The 18364-nt window shown below is 42.1% G+C and overlaps 1 pseudogene; it reads left to right on the top strand.

Moving 5' to 3' along the window:
- The first annotated feature begins 302 nt into the window (after positions 1 to 302).
- LOC110548954 (large ribosomal subunit protein eL32-like) lies at positions 303 to 710 on the top strand (annotated as a pseudogene).
- The last annotated feature ends 17654 nt before the right edge of the window (positions 711 to 18364 follow it).

Here is an 18364-nt window from a genome sequence, read left to right as displayed (position 1 = left end):
TTTTTACCACTGTTCTATGCTGTCAGAATATTTTTAGGGTCTTCTATCAAATAACACATTAGCTTTGTGTATAACATTGGGGCCTTGCATCTCATTCATATTTTTGACTATGTGGTTCAGGGAATACTTGTGGTACCCTAGTTAACACATCCATCTCTTCATGATGGTTCTTTTTGCCTTTGATATCTGAGAATATAGAAGCCTATTGAAAAACATTCCGGTACCATCATCCCTTGCCCATTGCTGCCCCTTCCTTTTTCCTCAGCACCATCTATGAGGTGGCTGCCATCTTTTGTGGCATCATGGCTGCCATCCAACCTCTGGTGAAGCCTAAGATCATCAAAAAGAGGACCAAGAAGTTCATCAGGCACCAGTCAGACCAATATGTCAAAATTAAGTGAAACTGTCAGAAATCCAGAGGTATCAACAACAGGGTGCAGAGAAGATTCAAGGGCCACTTCCTGATGCCCGACATTGGTTATGGGAGCAACAAGAAAACCAAGTACATGCTGCTCGGTGGCTTCTGGAGGTTTCTGGTACACAATATCAAGGAGCTGGAAGTGCAGCTGATGGGCAGCAAATCTTAGTGTGCTGAGATTACTCACAGTGTTTTCTGCAAGAACCTAAAAGCCATTGTAGAAAGAGCGCAACAGCTGGCCATCAGAGTCACCAATCCCAACGCCAGGCTACTCAGTAAAGAAAATGAGTAGATGGCATGCGTATTTTATTTATGTTTAAAACAAAACCACAAAAAAGTACAAATAAACAAACAAAACAAACAAACAAAAACCCCAGAAAACAAAAACCACCCATCCCAAACCAACCAACCAATCAATGACAACAACAAAGACCATTCTATTACTAATTCAAGAAACCCTTTCAGGAGCCCCAGCCTCATGTGCCCCAGGCAGCAATGATGATGATAGGGCTTACTCAGCATCTGGGTATGAGCATGGGTCAACGCAGCTGGACACACCTTTAGAGAGGCACTGTAGTCCGCTGACAGAGCAGGTTTTACTCTCTCTCTTTTCTTGATCTACCTGCTACACTCTTCAGAGAGCTCAGTAATCAAGATGACTATCTCCCTTACTTACATAAAACCTTTCTGAGATGATTTTTATGAAATATGAACCCAAGGTCATCTCCTTTGCTCAAACTGCATTGAAGATTGGCTCAAATGGTCTTCTATGCTCTCCTTAGACTTCCGTATAATGTGCATTCTGGTCTTTGTGTATCAGTGTTTATCACTGATCCTACTAGATTCAAAGGGCCTTGCAGAGGAGGTTCAAGTTCAAGTCATTTAAGAATTTCCAGCTACCATTTTTGGGCTGGTCCATGGTCATTGAACAATAAATGGTAGTTGAAATATGTGTGTGTTTCATAGTAAGTTTGAATGATTTTCCTGAAAATAAGAATAGAGACTATTTGGTGGAGGGAACTGAGATCCAGACAGGTTGAGAAGTGACTTGCTTAAACTCCATCTGTTAAGAATAGATCTAACTCTTACCCAACAGTTCCCATTACTTGACAACTTGCTTTCAGAATGGTGCATATTCACAACATAGACCCACCTGGAAATGCTCAGGGGTTGTTTTGGAATGGAATGGATTATACTGGGATATAAATGACAGGTCAATGTGTTTGTTTCTGTTGAAGGCATTTTCAAAAGGAGAAACTTCTGGAAACACATCACACAGGATAATATATTTGCTAGTAAGATTTCAGACACTCTGGCAATTACTATAGGGTGTGTTACCAAGAAATGAATGCTTTACTGGCTGTAAAACCTCACTGCATAGGGAACTGTCTTCTTCAGCTACCTGGAAGGGCAATTCAAGATGTGGTAAATTCTAGGAAGTCCTGAAAGACCAGCCATAGATGAGGTCTAAAGAACATATTGGGAGAACAGTGGCACGGGAAATGGAAAGACATGCTCAGGAGGAATGGAGAGTACCGTACTGGGTGGTCTGCAAGAGAAATCACGGGGCACAGTTTCCTGCTTTATTTCTCCTTTGTGTTTTTGTCTTAGCAAAAGCTAAAGATAAACACTTCCACTTGTTTCATCTAGCCTGTGCTTCAGACCTTTTAAGGGGGCCAAGCATAAACAAATGGCCCCTCTAAAGAACAGCGGTTCTGGAAGTCTTCAACACAGAGAATGCTTAAGAGGTGGCCCCTTTCAGATCTTGAAGGTAGGCTGTGAGCTCAATTTCTCCCCCATGGTAAAAGATCTTATCACTGCCCACGGCTACATTCAGTTGTGTTCCTGGAAACAGCTTTCATCCTATTTGTCCCCTGGTTTCAATGTTAACAAGTAACAGGGGGCAACTCTGGGGCAGCTGGCAGTCACCTTCATCTAGGAAGGCAGAGTGCAGCACCCACAGGTCTCAGATGAAGAGTGTTCAAAAGCCCAGACCCATTTGGAGGGTGCTCAGCAGAAATGGAGCATGAAGAGAGAATGGGGTAAAAAGAGCGCAGGACAGAGCCTGTGTCGATCGCTCAGAACCAAGGGAATTAAATGGGACATTACCTTCATATCTTCAGGCTGGTGAAAGCACCTCAGGGACTCAGCTGAAGACAGATTGCTTGAAAACTGCTTCCCCTCTTGTCTCCACCCCACACACCTAAGAACCTCAAAGTCCCCTGAGAGGTGAGTCACTGCATCTCATAATTCAAGTGTTAATCTCCACATCACGTAGCTAGATTTCTCCCAGCAGGAGACGTTTCTCAGGCTTTACAAATCATGCTCTCGGGGGCACAGAGAGGCAACTGGAGAGCATGAGCGTGTGTGTCCTCAGCCTTCAACTCTCTTCTCACATTTCTGCTGACTGGCAGGGAATGCGCCTTGCCCACTTCACTTCACTTCCACCGCCTTCTGAAGAGCTGGAAATAGCTGGGCTTCTCCTGGTCAGCACCTTGGAGAGTTCCAGACCCATCAAGGCACCTTAGCTAGAAATGACCCACTTCTCAGTGGGCATTTCTGCCTGAAGGGCCAGTAAAGGTTGGAGCCTCCCTTGCCCTCCCCTCCACTCACAAGACCTGTCTTCGGACTTTATCTATGGGACTCAGAAAGTACTGTGATTTTAAGACTAAGAAAAGTATTTTTCTCTTGTTTTTCTTTTCCTTTCATTTCCTCCTTTCTCTTGGTTGCTCTTACTGCTTTGCCTGATTCAGTTTCCCTGAGAAATGCCACTACCAGTTTCTCATGGGCCTTGGCTCTTTGGATTAAAGTTTGGGTACAAAATGCACTCATTGCCCTTTTGAAAGAGGTGGGGAAATGTAGAAGGTGCATGATGGAACACTCTCTAGGAATGGGACAAAGAGGCGATTGGCTCTCATTTATTTTTAAGGACTCCTTTGATCCTGTAGGAATGGTGTTCATAGTGCAGATGAAAATATGGCATCTCCCAAGATGGGAACACATGCATGAGGGTGTAAAGATGGTAAGAAAGGAGGAGAGAGCTTGCAAGTGTGATGAGTTGAATTCCAGGATGAGACCTGGAAATACCTTTAGGATACAGGATAAGTAAAAAGGGACTGTGGGGAGGGGGGAAGCTGACTGTGTGTATGAAACCTGGAAGCTGATGACCATCTTGCCTTACCAGGCTTTCTATACATTCTCTCAACATGCTGTCTCCCTAGCCCTGCACAAAGATGATTTCAGAAAGGTGTCACTCAGTAAAGTTTACTGACCAATGAGAAGAGACAAATGGGAAGTGGTTTTAGGATACATCAGTCAAGTGGTAAGGATCCCTTTGGTTTTGTACAGTTTGTGTGTGTGTGTGTGTGTGTGTGTGTGTGTGGTTTACAAAGCAATTCTGAGTTTGTTTTTCAGACCTAGAGTATATGTAGTAGTCAGGGAAATAACATGCATTCCCATTTCATGCATTAAAGCATACATTCTTGACTCTCCACTGTACCCAGGCATCTGGGTTTAGTTGTTGTTTTTCATAGAGCATGAAGTGTAAATCCTATAATAAAAGATTCACGAATATAGTATCCAGAGGCTTGGACTACTGCTGGGGCTTCATATCCCGGAGAAAAACTAAAAATTGAAATTAAAAATAACATAATGGAAACAGAAAAAGAATCTCATGGTTTTTTTCTCATTAGTCTGTCCTGATTAATGTCCTGCTTCCCGCACTCTGTTAGATAGAGCATGCAGGCTCAAGAGGATAGAAGGGTTTACCAAAAGGCACATAGCTACTCGTAGCCTGGTGAGGCAGGGTCTTTGTGAAGTGGATTTTCTACCCAGCTATATACCATTTCCCAAACTGTTAGGACTGTGCAGGACACAAGACTGAATGTTGGCCACTTCTAACTACTGCGTTCATCCGCCATTCCTTCTTCCTTTTGCCCACTGCTACCATGGACACAGCTGTCCATGGGTTTTGTGATGCCTTGAGCCCTTCCTAAGCTGCCCCAGCTGGCCTCCCACCAGACTCTGGGCCTGGCTCTCAGAGAACTCAGATACGGGCACTGGGATCCAGGGCTTAGCCAGCTGGCAACCAGAGTTGGAGTTGAAATCTGAGTCTAAGTCTCAATAGGGATGTGCTTATGCCAACTCTGCCTCCCCTTCCACTGCAATTAAGCATGGGGCCTCTTCCTTTCAGGACTCTACAGATACATAGCATCCATGGCCAGAGATTTCCAAATGGTTTTTATTTGGTTTTATGTTTGTTTCTGATTATCATTAGTGGGTTTTAAGACTCCAGATGTCTTTGGGGCTCAACCCTTGATTGCAAGTAGGAGCAAAGCAAATGAGGCTGACTGCTTTGGAGGACAGGTGGCAATTAAGGATTAAGATGAGTAAATGGGAAGACAGACATCTCTTCTTGCCAGGGCTAAATTAAACATCTGCCTTGCCTAAAAGCTCCTGTAGCATCCCAGACAAGATTGAGAGGAGTGGGGGTAGAGGGTGTTTTCTTAGTAGAACTTAAAAAAAAAAGCAATTTCTAGCTAATTCTCAAGTTTTCTGGGGAGGCAAAAATGATACACAGAGCTTATGATGATTGTGTTCTTGCTTTTCAATATTTATTACTTTGACAGGTTATATAAACATCCAGAACTGTATTCCTTTTCTGAAAAATTGACGTAATAATGATAGGAACATACAGAATCATCCTGCAAATTAAGTGAATGCTGCAAAGGGCTTGGAGCAGTGTCTGGAACACAGCAAATGCACAGTAAAATTCCAGTCATTGCCATTATTATTTGTATATCTTGCCTCATTTACTTTAGGGCTTTCAGAACAATGATCAGAGATGCCGATCACTTCAGGGATCCTAACATTGTTTCTGAAATGAATGAGGCTATGTGTATGGTGTTAGCATCAGGTGAGAAGGTAGGCTACACCAAGGATGATGTTATCGATTATGTGAGACAAAATTTCACGTGTAAAAAGTATCTTTTGTGCCGGGTGCAGTGGTGCATACCTGTAATCTCAGCACTCAGGGAGGCAGAGGCAGATGGATCTTTGTGAGTTCGAGGTCAGCCTGGTCTACAAAGCAAGTCTAGGACAGCCAAGGCTACACAGAAAAACCTTGTCTCTAAAAACCAAAAAAGAAAAAAAAAAAAAGAAAAGAAAAGAAAGAAAAGAGAAGAAAATATCTTCCTCTAAATGTTTTCTCAGAGGATATATATTCTTTTTTCCAAAAGAGATCTTGATTTATGGATATCTATTAGAAAGCATCTTCTGAACTAATCAATCAATGATTTGTTCATGCTGTAAATTATCATAATATAATTTTCAATATGCAACCCTTGTCACATTTTTAAAGTAAGATTTATTAGTCATAATTCATCTAAATACAATGTGACTTTAATTTTTGTTGGTTTCTATTGTGTTTAGGATTTTTACTACTATAATATCACAGGTGGTTCATGGCTGAGCTTCCTTCTGTGCTTGTTATGGTTTGAATGTGAAATGTCTCTCTCAGGCTCATGTGTTCATTGCTTGGTCCTGACTAGTGGTTTTCAGAAGCTCACTGTGACCTTTGAAGGTCACAGCTGAGTCCCAGTCCTTTCCTCATGTTCCTGTCTGCTTTGAAATGATCAGCTTCCTCCACAAGCCCCTGTTTACAAGCCCCTGTGTGTTTTGTTTTGTTTTGTTTTGTCTGTTTGTTTGTTCGTTTGTTTCTCATAAGAGACTGAGAATCAGGAGATCCAAGATGGCGGCCACCAGGGCGTACCATATCTGAGAGGCAGAAGATCTGAAACTCTGAAATTGGTGAGGAGAGGGGCAGCTGAAGCCAGAAAATTGAAATTGAGGCTGGGAATCAATAGAGATAAACTCAACAGACTGGAATCTTCAGAACTGTGAGCCAAAGGGCTCCTGCGCTAGGTTATTTCTTTCAGGTATGTTGTCACAGTAATAAGGATAGTAATGTCTTCATAATTTTTCCTGCTGCTATGATAAATTATCTTCACAAAACCGGCGTAAGGAAGAGAAGGTTTATCATGGTAGCAAAGTCAAGGTAAAAGGAGTTTGAAGCAGCTGGGCCACATTGCATCTTCAGCCATGAAGAACAGAATTATGAGCACCTGTGCTCAGCTGACTCTTAGTATAGCAATAAGAAGAGAGAAGGTAAGGGGAAGCGGAGATAAGTAGGGGTAGGGGGAAAAGCACACATCTGCAACCCCAGCACTTGGAAGGTAGAGACAGGAGGATTCTAAATTCAAGTCATCCTCAGCTCTACAGCAAGTTGGGGCCAGTCTTGGGTACATGAGATCCTGTGAGAGAGAGAGAAAGAAAGAAAGAAAGAAAGAAAGAAAGAAAGAAAGAAAGAAAGAAAGAAAGAAAGAAAGAAAGAGAAAGAAAGAGAGGAGGGAAGAAAGAGGAGGGGCAAAAGGAGGGGAAGAGGAGGAGGGGAGATCTTCTTCTTCCTTCTTCTTCTTCTTTCTTCTTCTTCTTAGGGTAACTGACCTTCTAGTCATACATTCTTGTGTCTGTCTATATTAAGGAGAGCTCATTTTGGCTGCTTGTCTTTTTTGCTGCTAGAATTCCTGAGTTCTATTAATCAGCTCCATAACTCTCTATAATTCAGGTTCCCTTGGGTGTCACTATAACTCTGCCAGTCATGGAAATGGAAAGTTTCTGGCTTCTGGTAGTTGAATGTTGTCAACCAATTTTTTTTCTTGATATAGGGGCACTTAAGTCACTGTCCTCATTGAAAAGCATCTGACCTCTGTGACAATCTCTAGCATCCTGGACTATAGAGGGAAGCCACAAATGACGCAGGTATCAATCCTGCTAGGGTACTCCTGGTGACTTGTGTCTTCACAAGTTATGTAACTCATTAAGTGACTTCTGGCATTACTTTCCTGAGCCTTTTAAATCCCTGATTACATCTGCCATAGAAATTTAGGAATTGCATCTTGGTCTGGGACAGGACATCCCTTGTTTCCAAACATTATTTGCCACTTTGATAGGTGACTTGTTACTCTGGGGTCTTTATCAGGGTGTTAAATCTCATTTCCTAATAGGCCACCCCACAGTCAGTGAACTTTTGCCAATACATAGCTCCTTGAATGTCCATCCTAAAAATGTCAATCCTGCATGTATGCTTTTAGCTCCTGCCTCAAACTAATTCTCATAGCTCTCTTAGTATTTAATCTTTCTTACCCTGTCAAGTGGAGCGTTTCTCTCACTGGTTACATGGGGGCTTGCACATGAATATCAAAATGTCAGTCAGGGTGAGGTAGGGACATATCCCATAGGATAGCACTTTTGTCTTTATGAGAGAGTCTTCTGTATTTTCCTGACATTAAAAAAGGGTAAATTATGCTGCAATTTGAGAGTTTGGTAGAGTTTGCAGAGATATAATCATTTAACGTATCAAACTGAATATCCAGGAACACTTTTTAGAGCCCTTGAAGTTTTCTAATAAGGGTCCTGACATTAACATTCAGAAGCACTTTGGTTAAGCCATTGAAATATCTTTGAAAACTTCATTTAGCCATGAGTGTTGCCAGGTGTTAAATCTACATTATTGACGTTATCTACCTCTAATTTATCACTTCAGGAGAGAAGGACCTGTAGCAAAGAGGCCTTTTTTTTGCCCTCAAGCTTGCTTTTTAACCATTAGCAATACTTAGATATTCAGTGTGCCTTCCTAGGACATTCATCTAACTTTGTAATAAGCAGCCAATTTCATTGACATGGTATATCTTGTTTCCTTCTCTCCCGTTACCCGAATCCTAAACAATTACTTTTCAAGGTGCCAAAATAGGGCTGGCAAGATGGCTCAGTGATTTAAGGAATTTCCTGCCAAGCGTGATGAGATGACTTTCATCTCCAGGATCCATGTGGTGGAAGGGTAGAACTGACTCTGCAAGTTGTCCTCTGTCTTCTCTCTTTCTCATCCCCTCTTTTTTCTCCCTTCCTCCCTTCCCTTCCCCCCTCTCTCACACACACGTACTAAGTAAATGTAATAAACCTTTCTTTAAGAGATGCCCAGGTGCTTTCCAATCCTGAGATTTTTTTTTTAAGTCATTACTGAAGAAACTTTCATCACTTGAACTTTCAGCTTTGTGCCATGGCCCCACGTACCATTCAACAGGGTGAGGAGGGAGTTATCCAGTCTTAATATTTCATGTTTGTCCTTGTTCACTTGGAACGTTTCTGGTATCACTTCATTTAGAGGGTAAAATGGGATGAATTAGAAGTGCAACCATTTAATTGGAAATATGCTTATGACACATCAGAGGGAAAGATATAAAGAGCCTTTGCTCCAGTGCAGGGTTGACACTGTGAACAAAGAGAAGGAACACGAAGAGATTGTTTAGAAAGAATCTGAGGCTGTATGGAAGCTCCAAGAAAGTCTCTGCTTCTGCACAGGGAGGTTTGGTACAAACACTACTCACAGAGAAGTCCTACACTGGCAAGACTTTATGTGAGGTTTAGCTGATTGCTACTCCCCAAAAGAACATGACTTTGGCTGAAACACCAACTCTTAAAAGAATGTGCCTCCTCTGCTACAACTATGCACACACATAGCTACAACTATGATTGAATAGAATCTCCAATACCACCTAATTTACATGTGAGTATACACATGCACGAAGGTTGAAAAATATGCACACCAAATACTTAACAGAAGTTGCCTCTCATGAATGGGGTGGTATTTTTAAAAATGGAGGAAAAATTACAGTAATTTGTTTTTATGATAAATTCTATGACTAAAATACATAAACATGCACAGTAATCTTTGAGTGCCATTTGGTCATTTTCTTGAATTTTACTTTAATTTGTATTCACTGTCTACCATTGCTTTCTGCTATTTTTCATTTGACTGGCATATTGTTGCCAGTCTCTTTACTTTTTTAAAGAAAAGATTTATTTATTTTTATGTGTATGTACCTGAGTGTCACATGCACACAGGAGCCTGTGGAGGCCAGAAGAGGGCATTGGAATCCCTGGCTTCAGTTATGGGTGTTTGTGAGCCATCTGATATGGGTGCCATAAACCAAACACAGGTCCTCTGGAAGAGCCATAAGTGTTGTTAGCTGCCGAGCTATTCTCTAACCCCAACATTTTTACTTTCAGCCTTTATGAAACAATTTGTATAGGTGTCTCTTACAATGACATATTAATAAAATTCTCATTTAAACCTGGTAGCACAGGTCTATACTCTTAGTTACTCAGGGGCCTGAGATGAAAGAATTGCAGGTTCAAGAGTTAAGATGACAAAATGGGTTCAAGTTCTGTCTGGTGAGATCCCACCTCAAAATAAAAAGTGAAAAGAGGGCTGGGTTTATCCCTCTGTAGTAGAATTCTTGCCTGGCATATATGAGGTTCAATTCCTAATACTTCCAAAATGTTACATTAAAAACTCAACTTGAACTGAGTCTTTTGAAAGAAATTTTAATCCATTTATTTTTATTGATGTATTATATTTGGATGTACTACTCTCTTATTTTAATCCTGTAGCTTTGGATCATTTGCACACAATAAAAACACTGTCTAACATAAACCAAAACAGGAAACTATAAGAGGAATATCTTGAAAGAGAAATGTACTTTTCAGTTTTAAAAATAACAAAGAGTAGCCAAGTAGGCTGGCTCATGCCTGTAATCCTAGCACTCATGGAGGCAGGGGTAGGTAGAGGCCTGCCCCTTTGAGTTTGAGCCTGCTCTATGAAGCTAGTCCAGGACAGCCAAGGCTACCCAAAGAAACCATCTTAGAAAACAAAACAAAACTAAAATAAGAGTCTGCAAAGATTTCTCTTAACATCTGAGTCAGCTGTGTAACTTTATGTTTAGCTGCTTTCCACTTAACACAAAATTTTTAATGATTTCATACAGTGTAGGCTAGTGTGCGGTGGGGGGATGGGAGCGGCCAGGGCAAGGCGCTGAAACACTTACAAAGGGACCTGGGTTCTTACTGTCTTGGTCTCTACTCTCTGCTGTTTGAGAGTGAAGAAAGAGAGTGGAAGGTCATATTTGGGGAGTGTTATGGACTAGTCCTAGAGATGATCACATCACATCACATGTGTTCTTAACCTACTGAACAGAATTCAGACATGTGGTTCCACTGAACTGTAAAGGAGACTGTAGGACATCCAAGAACCTGGAAGTAGAGCTTACCACAAATGTTGGTGAGGCCTAGCAGGCCCTTCTATGTGAGGTGAAGCCTTAGTGTGATGTGAGGTTAAATCTGGTAATCTTTTGAAATTCCAATTTTGGTTGCTTTTTAGTGAACAGATTCCCCCCAGCATTCACCATGAGGTGGTCCATGGGTCTTAGTTTCTAGCATTGGGATTTTCAATCTTATCTATGTTTCAAGTTGTCCTCTGACCTCCACACACGTACAGTGACATGTGAGTGCCCACACACACATGCATACATTAAATAAATAAACATATGTATGTTAAAGATTAAAAGGAGAGTTGAAATGTGAAAAGCGAAGGCCAGAGCTGGAGAGCAATTTCAATGGCCATGATTTCCATGGGAACTCTGTCATGCTGTGGTAGTTTGGGGGAGGGGTAACTTGCTCAGTGCTTTGCTGTCAAGGTACGGAGAGCTGATAGCGCCCCTCACTGATTACCAAGGCAACAGCCAGAGGAGGTTGCTCTGACCTTTTAGGTGGCAGTCAACTTTCTCTTTCTTGCTTCAAACTTACTATGTAATAGCTGAGGATGACCTTGAACTCCCGATCCTCCTTCCTTGGTCTCCAATGCTGGCAATAAAAGCATGCACTGCTGAGCCTGGCTGTGACTGAATTCTTGACACTCTATTGATTGTTCCATTGTCCTGGACTGCTAAGTCACATGCTAAACAATTCTCTCCTGCCCTGTGTTTTATAGGTTTGACTGTTGATAGACTAAGACTAGGAAATTGCCCTGACATCTCAGCATGTCCTCTGTTTCTGCCGCTTCCCATAAAGACCTATGAGGAAGACAGTTAGTGCCTTGAATGAGTGACCCCTAATGGATCTGGTTGTCCTTCCTTTGGTCTGATGAAGAGAGATAATGTTTATCGGCTGCACTGTAAGGATTGAAATACTTTGTTAGGATCTCACCACAAATTCTCCTCCATCCTGGAATTCTAATGAAGGTAGAAGAGACATTCGCAAACTGGAGCTAATATAAACTATTCTGGTTCTTACTGAAGATGAGGCAAGTGGCTGGTATTGACTGAGTGGCCTTACAGGAAGTCCAGTTTCATAACCAGAGTCTCTGTAATTCAGTCTCAGTGATTCCATGGAGTCTTGCTGCGCCAGCCAGATGCAAAAAATTTCCCTGCATTTGGTAAATTGTTCACCTCCCTCCTGAGAACCCCACTAAAATGAAGTTAATCCATTTTCCATATGCCGCTGCTTTTCTTTTCTTAGAGAGGTGATTTCCTAATTGGGCTATTCTTTTCTCCTGCAACCTTGAGGAACTGTAACCCAAGGAGGGATGCACTAGAAAAGTTTGTGCTTCGAGGTCAACCTGAATGAGTGGTACAGGGATTTTCACGGGGTTGGAGGGAGCATTTCCTTTCAATCCCAGACCCATAGGTGACCTGATGGGAAACGTTGAACTTTGGATGGTGCTTTTTCCTAACTTTAGCCTTGACAGATACCAAGATAGACTCAAATGTGTTGTATATTGTTTCTACTATGGCAGTAGCACCTGAGACGTTTACTTAAGAGCTTAGGAGGAACTGCTGCTCAGCCAGTTTGTCCAAAGTGTTTGGCATACCTGAGGCACGCTGTCAGAGTCGGAATCAGAATTTAACGAAAGCATGCGAGATGGTTTCAGCCAAGTTTAGCTGAACAGATCTTTATGATAAAATCCGGCAACTGGGACTGAACTTAGGAAGTTCCTTACCTGCTGCGTTCTTATGCTGGGATGCCTCAGACCAGATCCCAAAGTCTAATACAGTCAGTTTCTTTATCTGTAAAATGGGGAGAACTCCACTTGCCTCACAGGGTTGTGGAAGTAAAATGAGATGGGCTTTTTGAGCTGTTCTCTGCAAATGCTAACACTTCACAAATAGAAGCTATTTTTGGCTAAAATGAAATATTAGACTGAAGCCTTGTTTGCCAGATTCCCCTCACGTCTCCTGATCCCAGCGACTTAGGGCAAATCTCTTGGCCCTAAAGCCAAATGTCAGAAAAGGTCCCCACAGTGCTTTATGCTTTGCAAAACAAATCCTTCAAGTGAAAGAGGCTCTCTCTCTCTCTCTCTTTCTCTCTCTCTCTCCACTCCCTTGCTCTCTTACCCTCTCTCTCCACACCCCTTACACAGTCCAGTGACAGCTACAATTGATAAGTATACAAAGATTTTTGCAGTTTGAAAATCTGCTTTTCTGATTGTACAGATGGTTCCACAGCTTTGTGAACAAAATGAAAAACCAGTGTAGTATGCACATTAAGTGAGGAAAATCCGTGTTGTGCAAGCCATGTCTCAGTATAACTGTTCCTTAAAGCGAGTGAGTTAGGAAATATTAAGAATCTGCTTTCTGTATATTTCCTTCCATGTGCCGCATCATGATCCTGAAGGATGCTTCTGGCTGGACATATGCTCTTTAGACACAAGGAAATACAGCCTGAACTCTTCCAAGAAATGTAACCAGTGGAAGAGAGTGTATGTTTATACATAGTTTATATAATATTGTTATATCACATAGTATGATATCACATATCATACTATGCGATAGCAAAGTCTATTATACAAATAAAGCGTGCCAGGTAGATATGTATTATGTGATTATTTCACCAACAAGATATATGGTACATTATACAGCTTATATAATATTACATAACGAATCATCTATATGATATCTATTATGTAGTTTATTTATTATGTTTAGTGATAACTGTATGTATAAACCAATGGATTTATTTATATCTATATGTTATGTAAAATGTCTATACTGCATATTATATAATATCTATGTTATAAAACATACATTTCATTGTAATATTTTGTATTCTTGAAAATTTAATTGATGTGTACAATAAAATATGATCATATCCACTTCTTATTTCCCCCTTTTAACTATTCCTCTATCTCTTCAACATGTTCCCCTCCCACCTTCGTGTTGTTTTTCTCGTTCAATTAGTGCTGTCCATATGTGCAGAGTTGAGGGGCCATCCAGTGAAGCATGGGACGCCTACCCATGGGAACACCCTCAAAAAAGAAGACTTCTCTCTCTCCGAAAAGCTTTCAACTGCTAACAGCTCCTCAGTAAAGTGTAGGACCGGGAGATCATCTCCGCCATCTGTACCAGGCTTTTGATTGTCTTGATCTTATACAGGTCGGATGTATGTAACCATAGCTCCTGTGAGCTCGTGAGTGTGACAGCCGCATCATGTTCAGAAGACAGCATTTCAGAGCAATCTTCCCCGTCTTCTGGCTCATACATGCTCTTCGCTTCTTTTTCCCAGATGTTCCCTGAGCCTTGGCTAGGAAGTGAGTGATAAACATGTTCTATTTAGGGCTTTGCACTTAGTCTCTTATTCTCAGCACTTTGGCCAATTACGCGCCTCTGTATTGACTGCTGCTCACTATAAAGCAAAACGAAACAAATGCTTCTGTAATCGAGGTTGAGAAGTGCCCAGGTCTATGGATATGAATATTTAGAAGGCCATTTGATGGTTAGTCTTGATTGCCAACTTGTAGTACTGAGAGGCGCCTAGAATATTAGGGAAGCACACTGCAGGATGTGTTTGCGGGAGCATCTCCAGAGGTGACTGGAATGTGGGGCAGCAACTGAAAAGGAAGACTTGATCTGAATAGGTGGTCCTGTCGGGTGGCTTGGGGGCCTGAAGAGAACTAAGCAGGAAAGAAAAGACAGCCAGAACACATATGTCAGTTCTTCCTGAACAAGTATATCTATTACTGCCACCATCACCAACAGGCATCAGAATCCAGCTTCTTCATCTGAACTCACACTAGTGACTCTGCAAGGAAGATCCAGGCCTTTAGCCCTAGATAAGAACTTCATCATTGGCCTCCATTTTCCTGAGGCTTCTAGACTATTGGACTATGTGTGTGTGTGTGTGTGTGTGTGTGTGTGTGTGTATGTGCACATATGTACATATATATGTGTGTATATACATATATATATGTACATATATATGTATAATACTACATACATATATACACACAAATGGAGAGAGACAGATATATTATGGAATTATATTATATTATATTATATTATATTATATTATATTATATTATATTATGGCTCATGCAGCCGTGAAGGTCTGAAAGCCCAGGGCCTGCAGCCATTAGGAGACCCAAGAAAACCAAATTTTCTCCAAGTCTAAAGCCCTAAGTGCCTGGATTGCCGATGGTATCAGATCTAGCCTGAGCTTGAGTCTGAAGACAGAAGAGAACTATGGTCTGTATGGGAGTCAGTGAGGCTGACAGAGCTTCTCTTACTGAATTGTGCATCCTGTCTTCCACAGTCTCTGATTCTCTCTAGGTCTTCAATGTTTTGGACAAGGCCATTCACACGGAGAGAGCAATCTTCACTTAGTTTATCAAATCAAATATTAAAATAAAAAATGACACCCAGAAACACCCTTCCCTACAGGCATCCCATAGACAATGCTAAATGATATTTCTAGTCATTCCATACGCCAGTCTAACCAATACACACAATTCAGCATCAGGAACCACGCAGCCCTGAGGCCCGGGAGCCAGGATCTGAATGCAGAGCATGCCTGCCCAGCGTCTGGTCTTTCCAGAGTGTCATCCACAGTGCAGCCTGCACGTGGTCTTGCTTAGTTTGATAGTCGGAGGGTAAACTCGGCGACAGCACAGAAGGTCTCACACCAATCAGCCACACTGTGCTGGGAAATCATAGCATTCTGGAAGAGACTTGGTTAATGTTTTAACCGCCGCAGAGTCTCAGGGAAGGCCGGACATGGACAGCCCTCAGGAAACTCACAGAACACAAGAACAGATTTTAGATGAGCAAAGATCTCATGGGAGATTACTTGTTGCTGTTGTTGGTCGTCATCATAGGGTGGCATAAGGAGATAAACAAATCCAGGAACCTTCCTGGAGAAGGTAGTCTTTGAAATTTAAGAAGAGTAGGTAGAGTGGTAAGGAGTCTGTAATTCAGGACAAGTCTGATTCAAAGAAAAAAATCTGGGAGAGGAGCCAAGGAAATGCATGTTTACTTGCTCTCTTGCTTATGGATTTTTCTGTTCCATTATATGTTTAACATAAACTTGAAACAGATCAAATAGTTAGAAGCTGATATTTACATCATGACCTGTTACATAATATGCTTGCAAAGTGTTCTGATATCTGGTATTTTAAAAATCTAATCCCCACAGCAACTTTTTCAAGTGGTGTTATCATATGTGTTTCCCAGGAAGCTGAGTCCAAGGTAATTGCTTACGCAATGTTAATTTATTAGGGCATGCAAGCTCAAGGAACAGAGGCAAGGGGAGATGGGAAGAAGAGAGCCCTCCAATATATGGATGAATTATCGAGTTGGCTGCTGCTATGTGTGACTGATTGCTTGATTTCCTGGTGTCACCCTCTAAGAGGCTGTATAAATTACCTCTCATAACGGTCCATCCAAGAGGAAACTAGAAATGATTTATCCATAGTCAAATATTGGACCCTTGGAGTGTTAACACACTCATATTTTGGAGAGGTTCAAATGCATGAATATCAAGCAGAACCCCTGACCCCTCCCAGCTTGTTCACCTAGGGGACAACAGGAGAACCATTGCAAGGCAGGGTGATGTAGGTACAGGAGCAAGCCAAGGCTTTGTAAGCCTCTGTCTGCCCATACCAAGTCAGTCCAAGCTCAGACACAGCTGGTTAACAGGATGTGTGAGGCCAGTACAGGAGTCAAGAGCCAAGAGGACCACAGCAGAGTACGAAAAGCGTCTGATGCAGTCCACTCCTTGTATTCTCCTTCTCCTGATGGTATCTGATGCCTGGTTTCCATTTGAAGCCTCCATGTTTGTGAGAACAATATGACCTCAATTTCCCCCAGAGGAATGAGGTACAGGTGCAATCAATCAGAATAGTTTTCAAGATGCTTACCAGGAGCAACCTTCCTGGAGTGAAAGTTAGGAAAAATAAATTGTACCCTCCATTGTTACTGCCCCAAACCATAACAGACACTTCCAACGCCTTGCAGCATCCATTCTCTCTGGACGCCTCTCAGAACTTGGCAATGTCTTTAGCTGGTCTGGATTACTTGACAGTTGGGACACCTAATTTTGTCCGCAAGAAGTCTTATCTATGCCTGCTGCAGCTATTATTATTATTATTAGGTTTCAACATATCTCCCACGACCAGTTTCAAATTTAGTGTGGGATTTACTATATTTCCAGAAAGAAATAGGCCACACTGTCACTTGATAGGACTTCTGACTGAGCAGGATGTTTGCAGAGTAGGCCACTGGAGTGTGAGAGGTCCAGTCCTGCTTATGTGCCCAAGTGTTCTAGCTCCTGGCCCCAACCCAGGGCATTGACACTGAAGAAGCATTCTCTGAACTCCCAAATAATGTCCCTAGGCTAGAACTGAGGATGGGATTTTGGTACCTTATTCCTTCAGTCTATTAGACGAGCAGTTTGCTAGGTGGGATGATGGCCCTTGTCTTAGGGTTCTATTGCTGAAGAGACGCCACTACCATAGCAACTCATAAAGGAAAACATTTAATTGGGGCTGGCTTACAGTTTCCGAGGTTGAGTCCATTAGCATCATGGTGGGAAGTGCGGCAGCATGCAGGCAGACATGGTGTGCTGGGGAGGGAGCCAAGAGTTCTAAATCTTGATCAGCAGGAAGCAAGGAGAGACTGTAGAGCATGCTGGGTATAGCTTGAGCATAGGAGACCTCAAAGCCCACAGCCCGCACAGTGACACAATTCCTTCAACAAGGCCATACCTACTCAAACAAGGCCATGCCTCCTAATAGCACCACCCACTATGGGCTAAGCATTCCGACATGGAAGTCTATGAGGGCCTCACCTATTCAAACCACCACAGCGCTCATAATAAGAACAAGGAATTCCATGTGTACGTGCCTATTGTCACATCTACGTACTGAAAAAGATCTTATATGATGTTGTGTATGTTACCATGTTGCTAAATTAGGCGTTTCTAGACTCCTCTCTGGATCAGAAGGAACTGAATGTTAATTATGATTTCCTAATGAGGAGTCTTTTTAATATAAAGCCATGAGAAAGAGTGAGCACAGTAGAAGTCTGCGCCTCAGCTTGGTGAACGGGCATCTACGACTTCATTCATCCCCCTGTGTTCACTTTCTTAATGGGCTCCTTGTGCCAGGACTGGAGTGGCTAGAGAGGGTCTCAGAAGCATTACAGGCTGAGGGATTTACTTACCTGAACACAAAGATCATTCTCATCCCTTAAGCTTCCGCGTGCCAACTTCTCCGTCATACTATCGTTCAACTCCAGACTAAGCAGCTAGTCCATTCACCAATGCCAAGGAGTTCTGTGCTGTGTCTGCAGAAACACTGTCAACCCCAATATACTATTTTAGGTTATTTGTAAACCAAACTGCCATGAGCTATTGGTTTGAGTTCTGGGAGAGACATCTGCTATAGATGTATGAAATGGGACACTTCTGCATGCTCATGTGACTCTTGTGTGTATTTTGAGCCAGCATGGACCTGATTCCAAAAATTCAGCTTATACTTAGTAGTTGATTGTTGCTGTGTGCATCAGACTCTATGGTTTGGAGGGTCTGGTAATAATCAGCTCTGGACAGGTGCTAAGGCACAGTAATCATTTGTTTTCCGTGGTCAGGCATCTAGTTTTGCTGGGGAGTTGAGTAGCATAACCAGGAGCTATTTTCAAATGCAAATGACTTCTCTGTTACAAAAGTTATATTCCTTTCCCAGAACCTCGGGTTGTGCACTTTAACTTCCCAATTAGGGCT

The sequence above is a fragment of the Meriones unguiculatus genome, chromosome 10, assembly GCF_030254825.1.
Source record: "Meriones unguiculatus strain TT.TT164.6M chromosome 10, Bangor_MerUng_6.1, whole genome shotgun sequence".
In the NCBI taxonomy this organism is placed as follows: Eukaryota; Metazoa; Chordata; class Mammalia; order Rodentia; family Muridae; genus Meriones; species Meriones unguiculatus.
The sequence above is the reverse complement of the archived record's forward strand: the minus strand, read 5'-3'. Positions and strand labels throughout refer to the sequence as shown.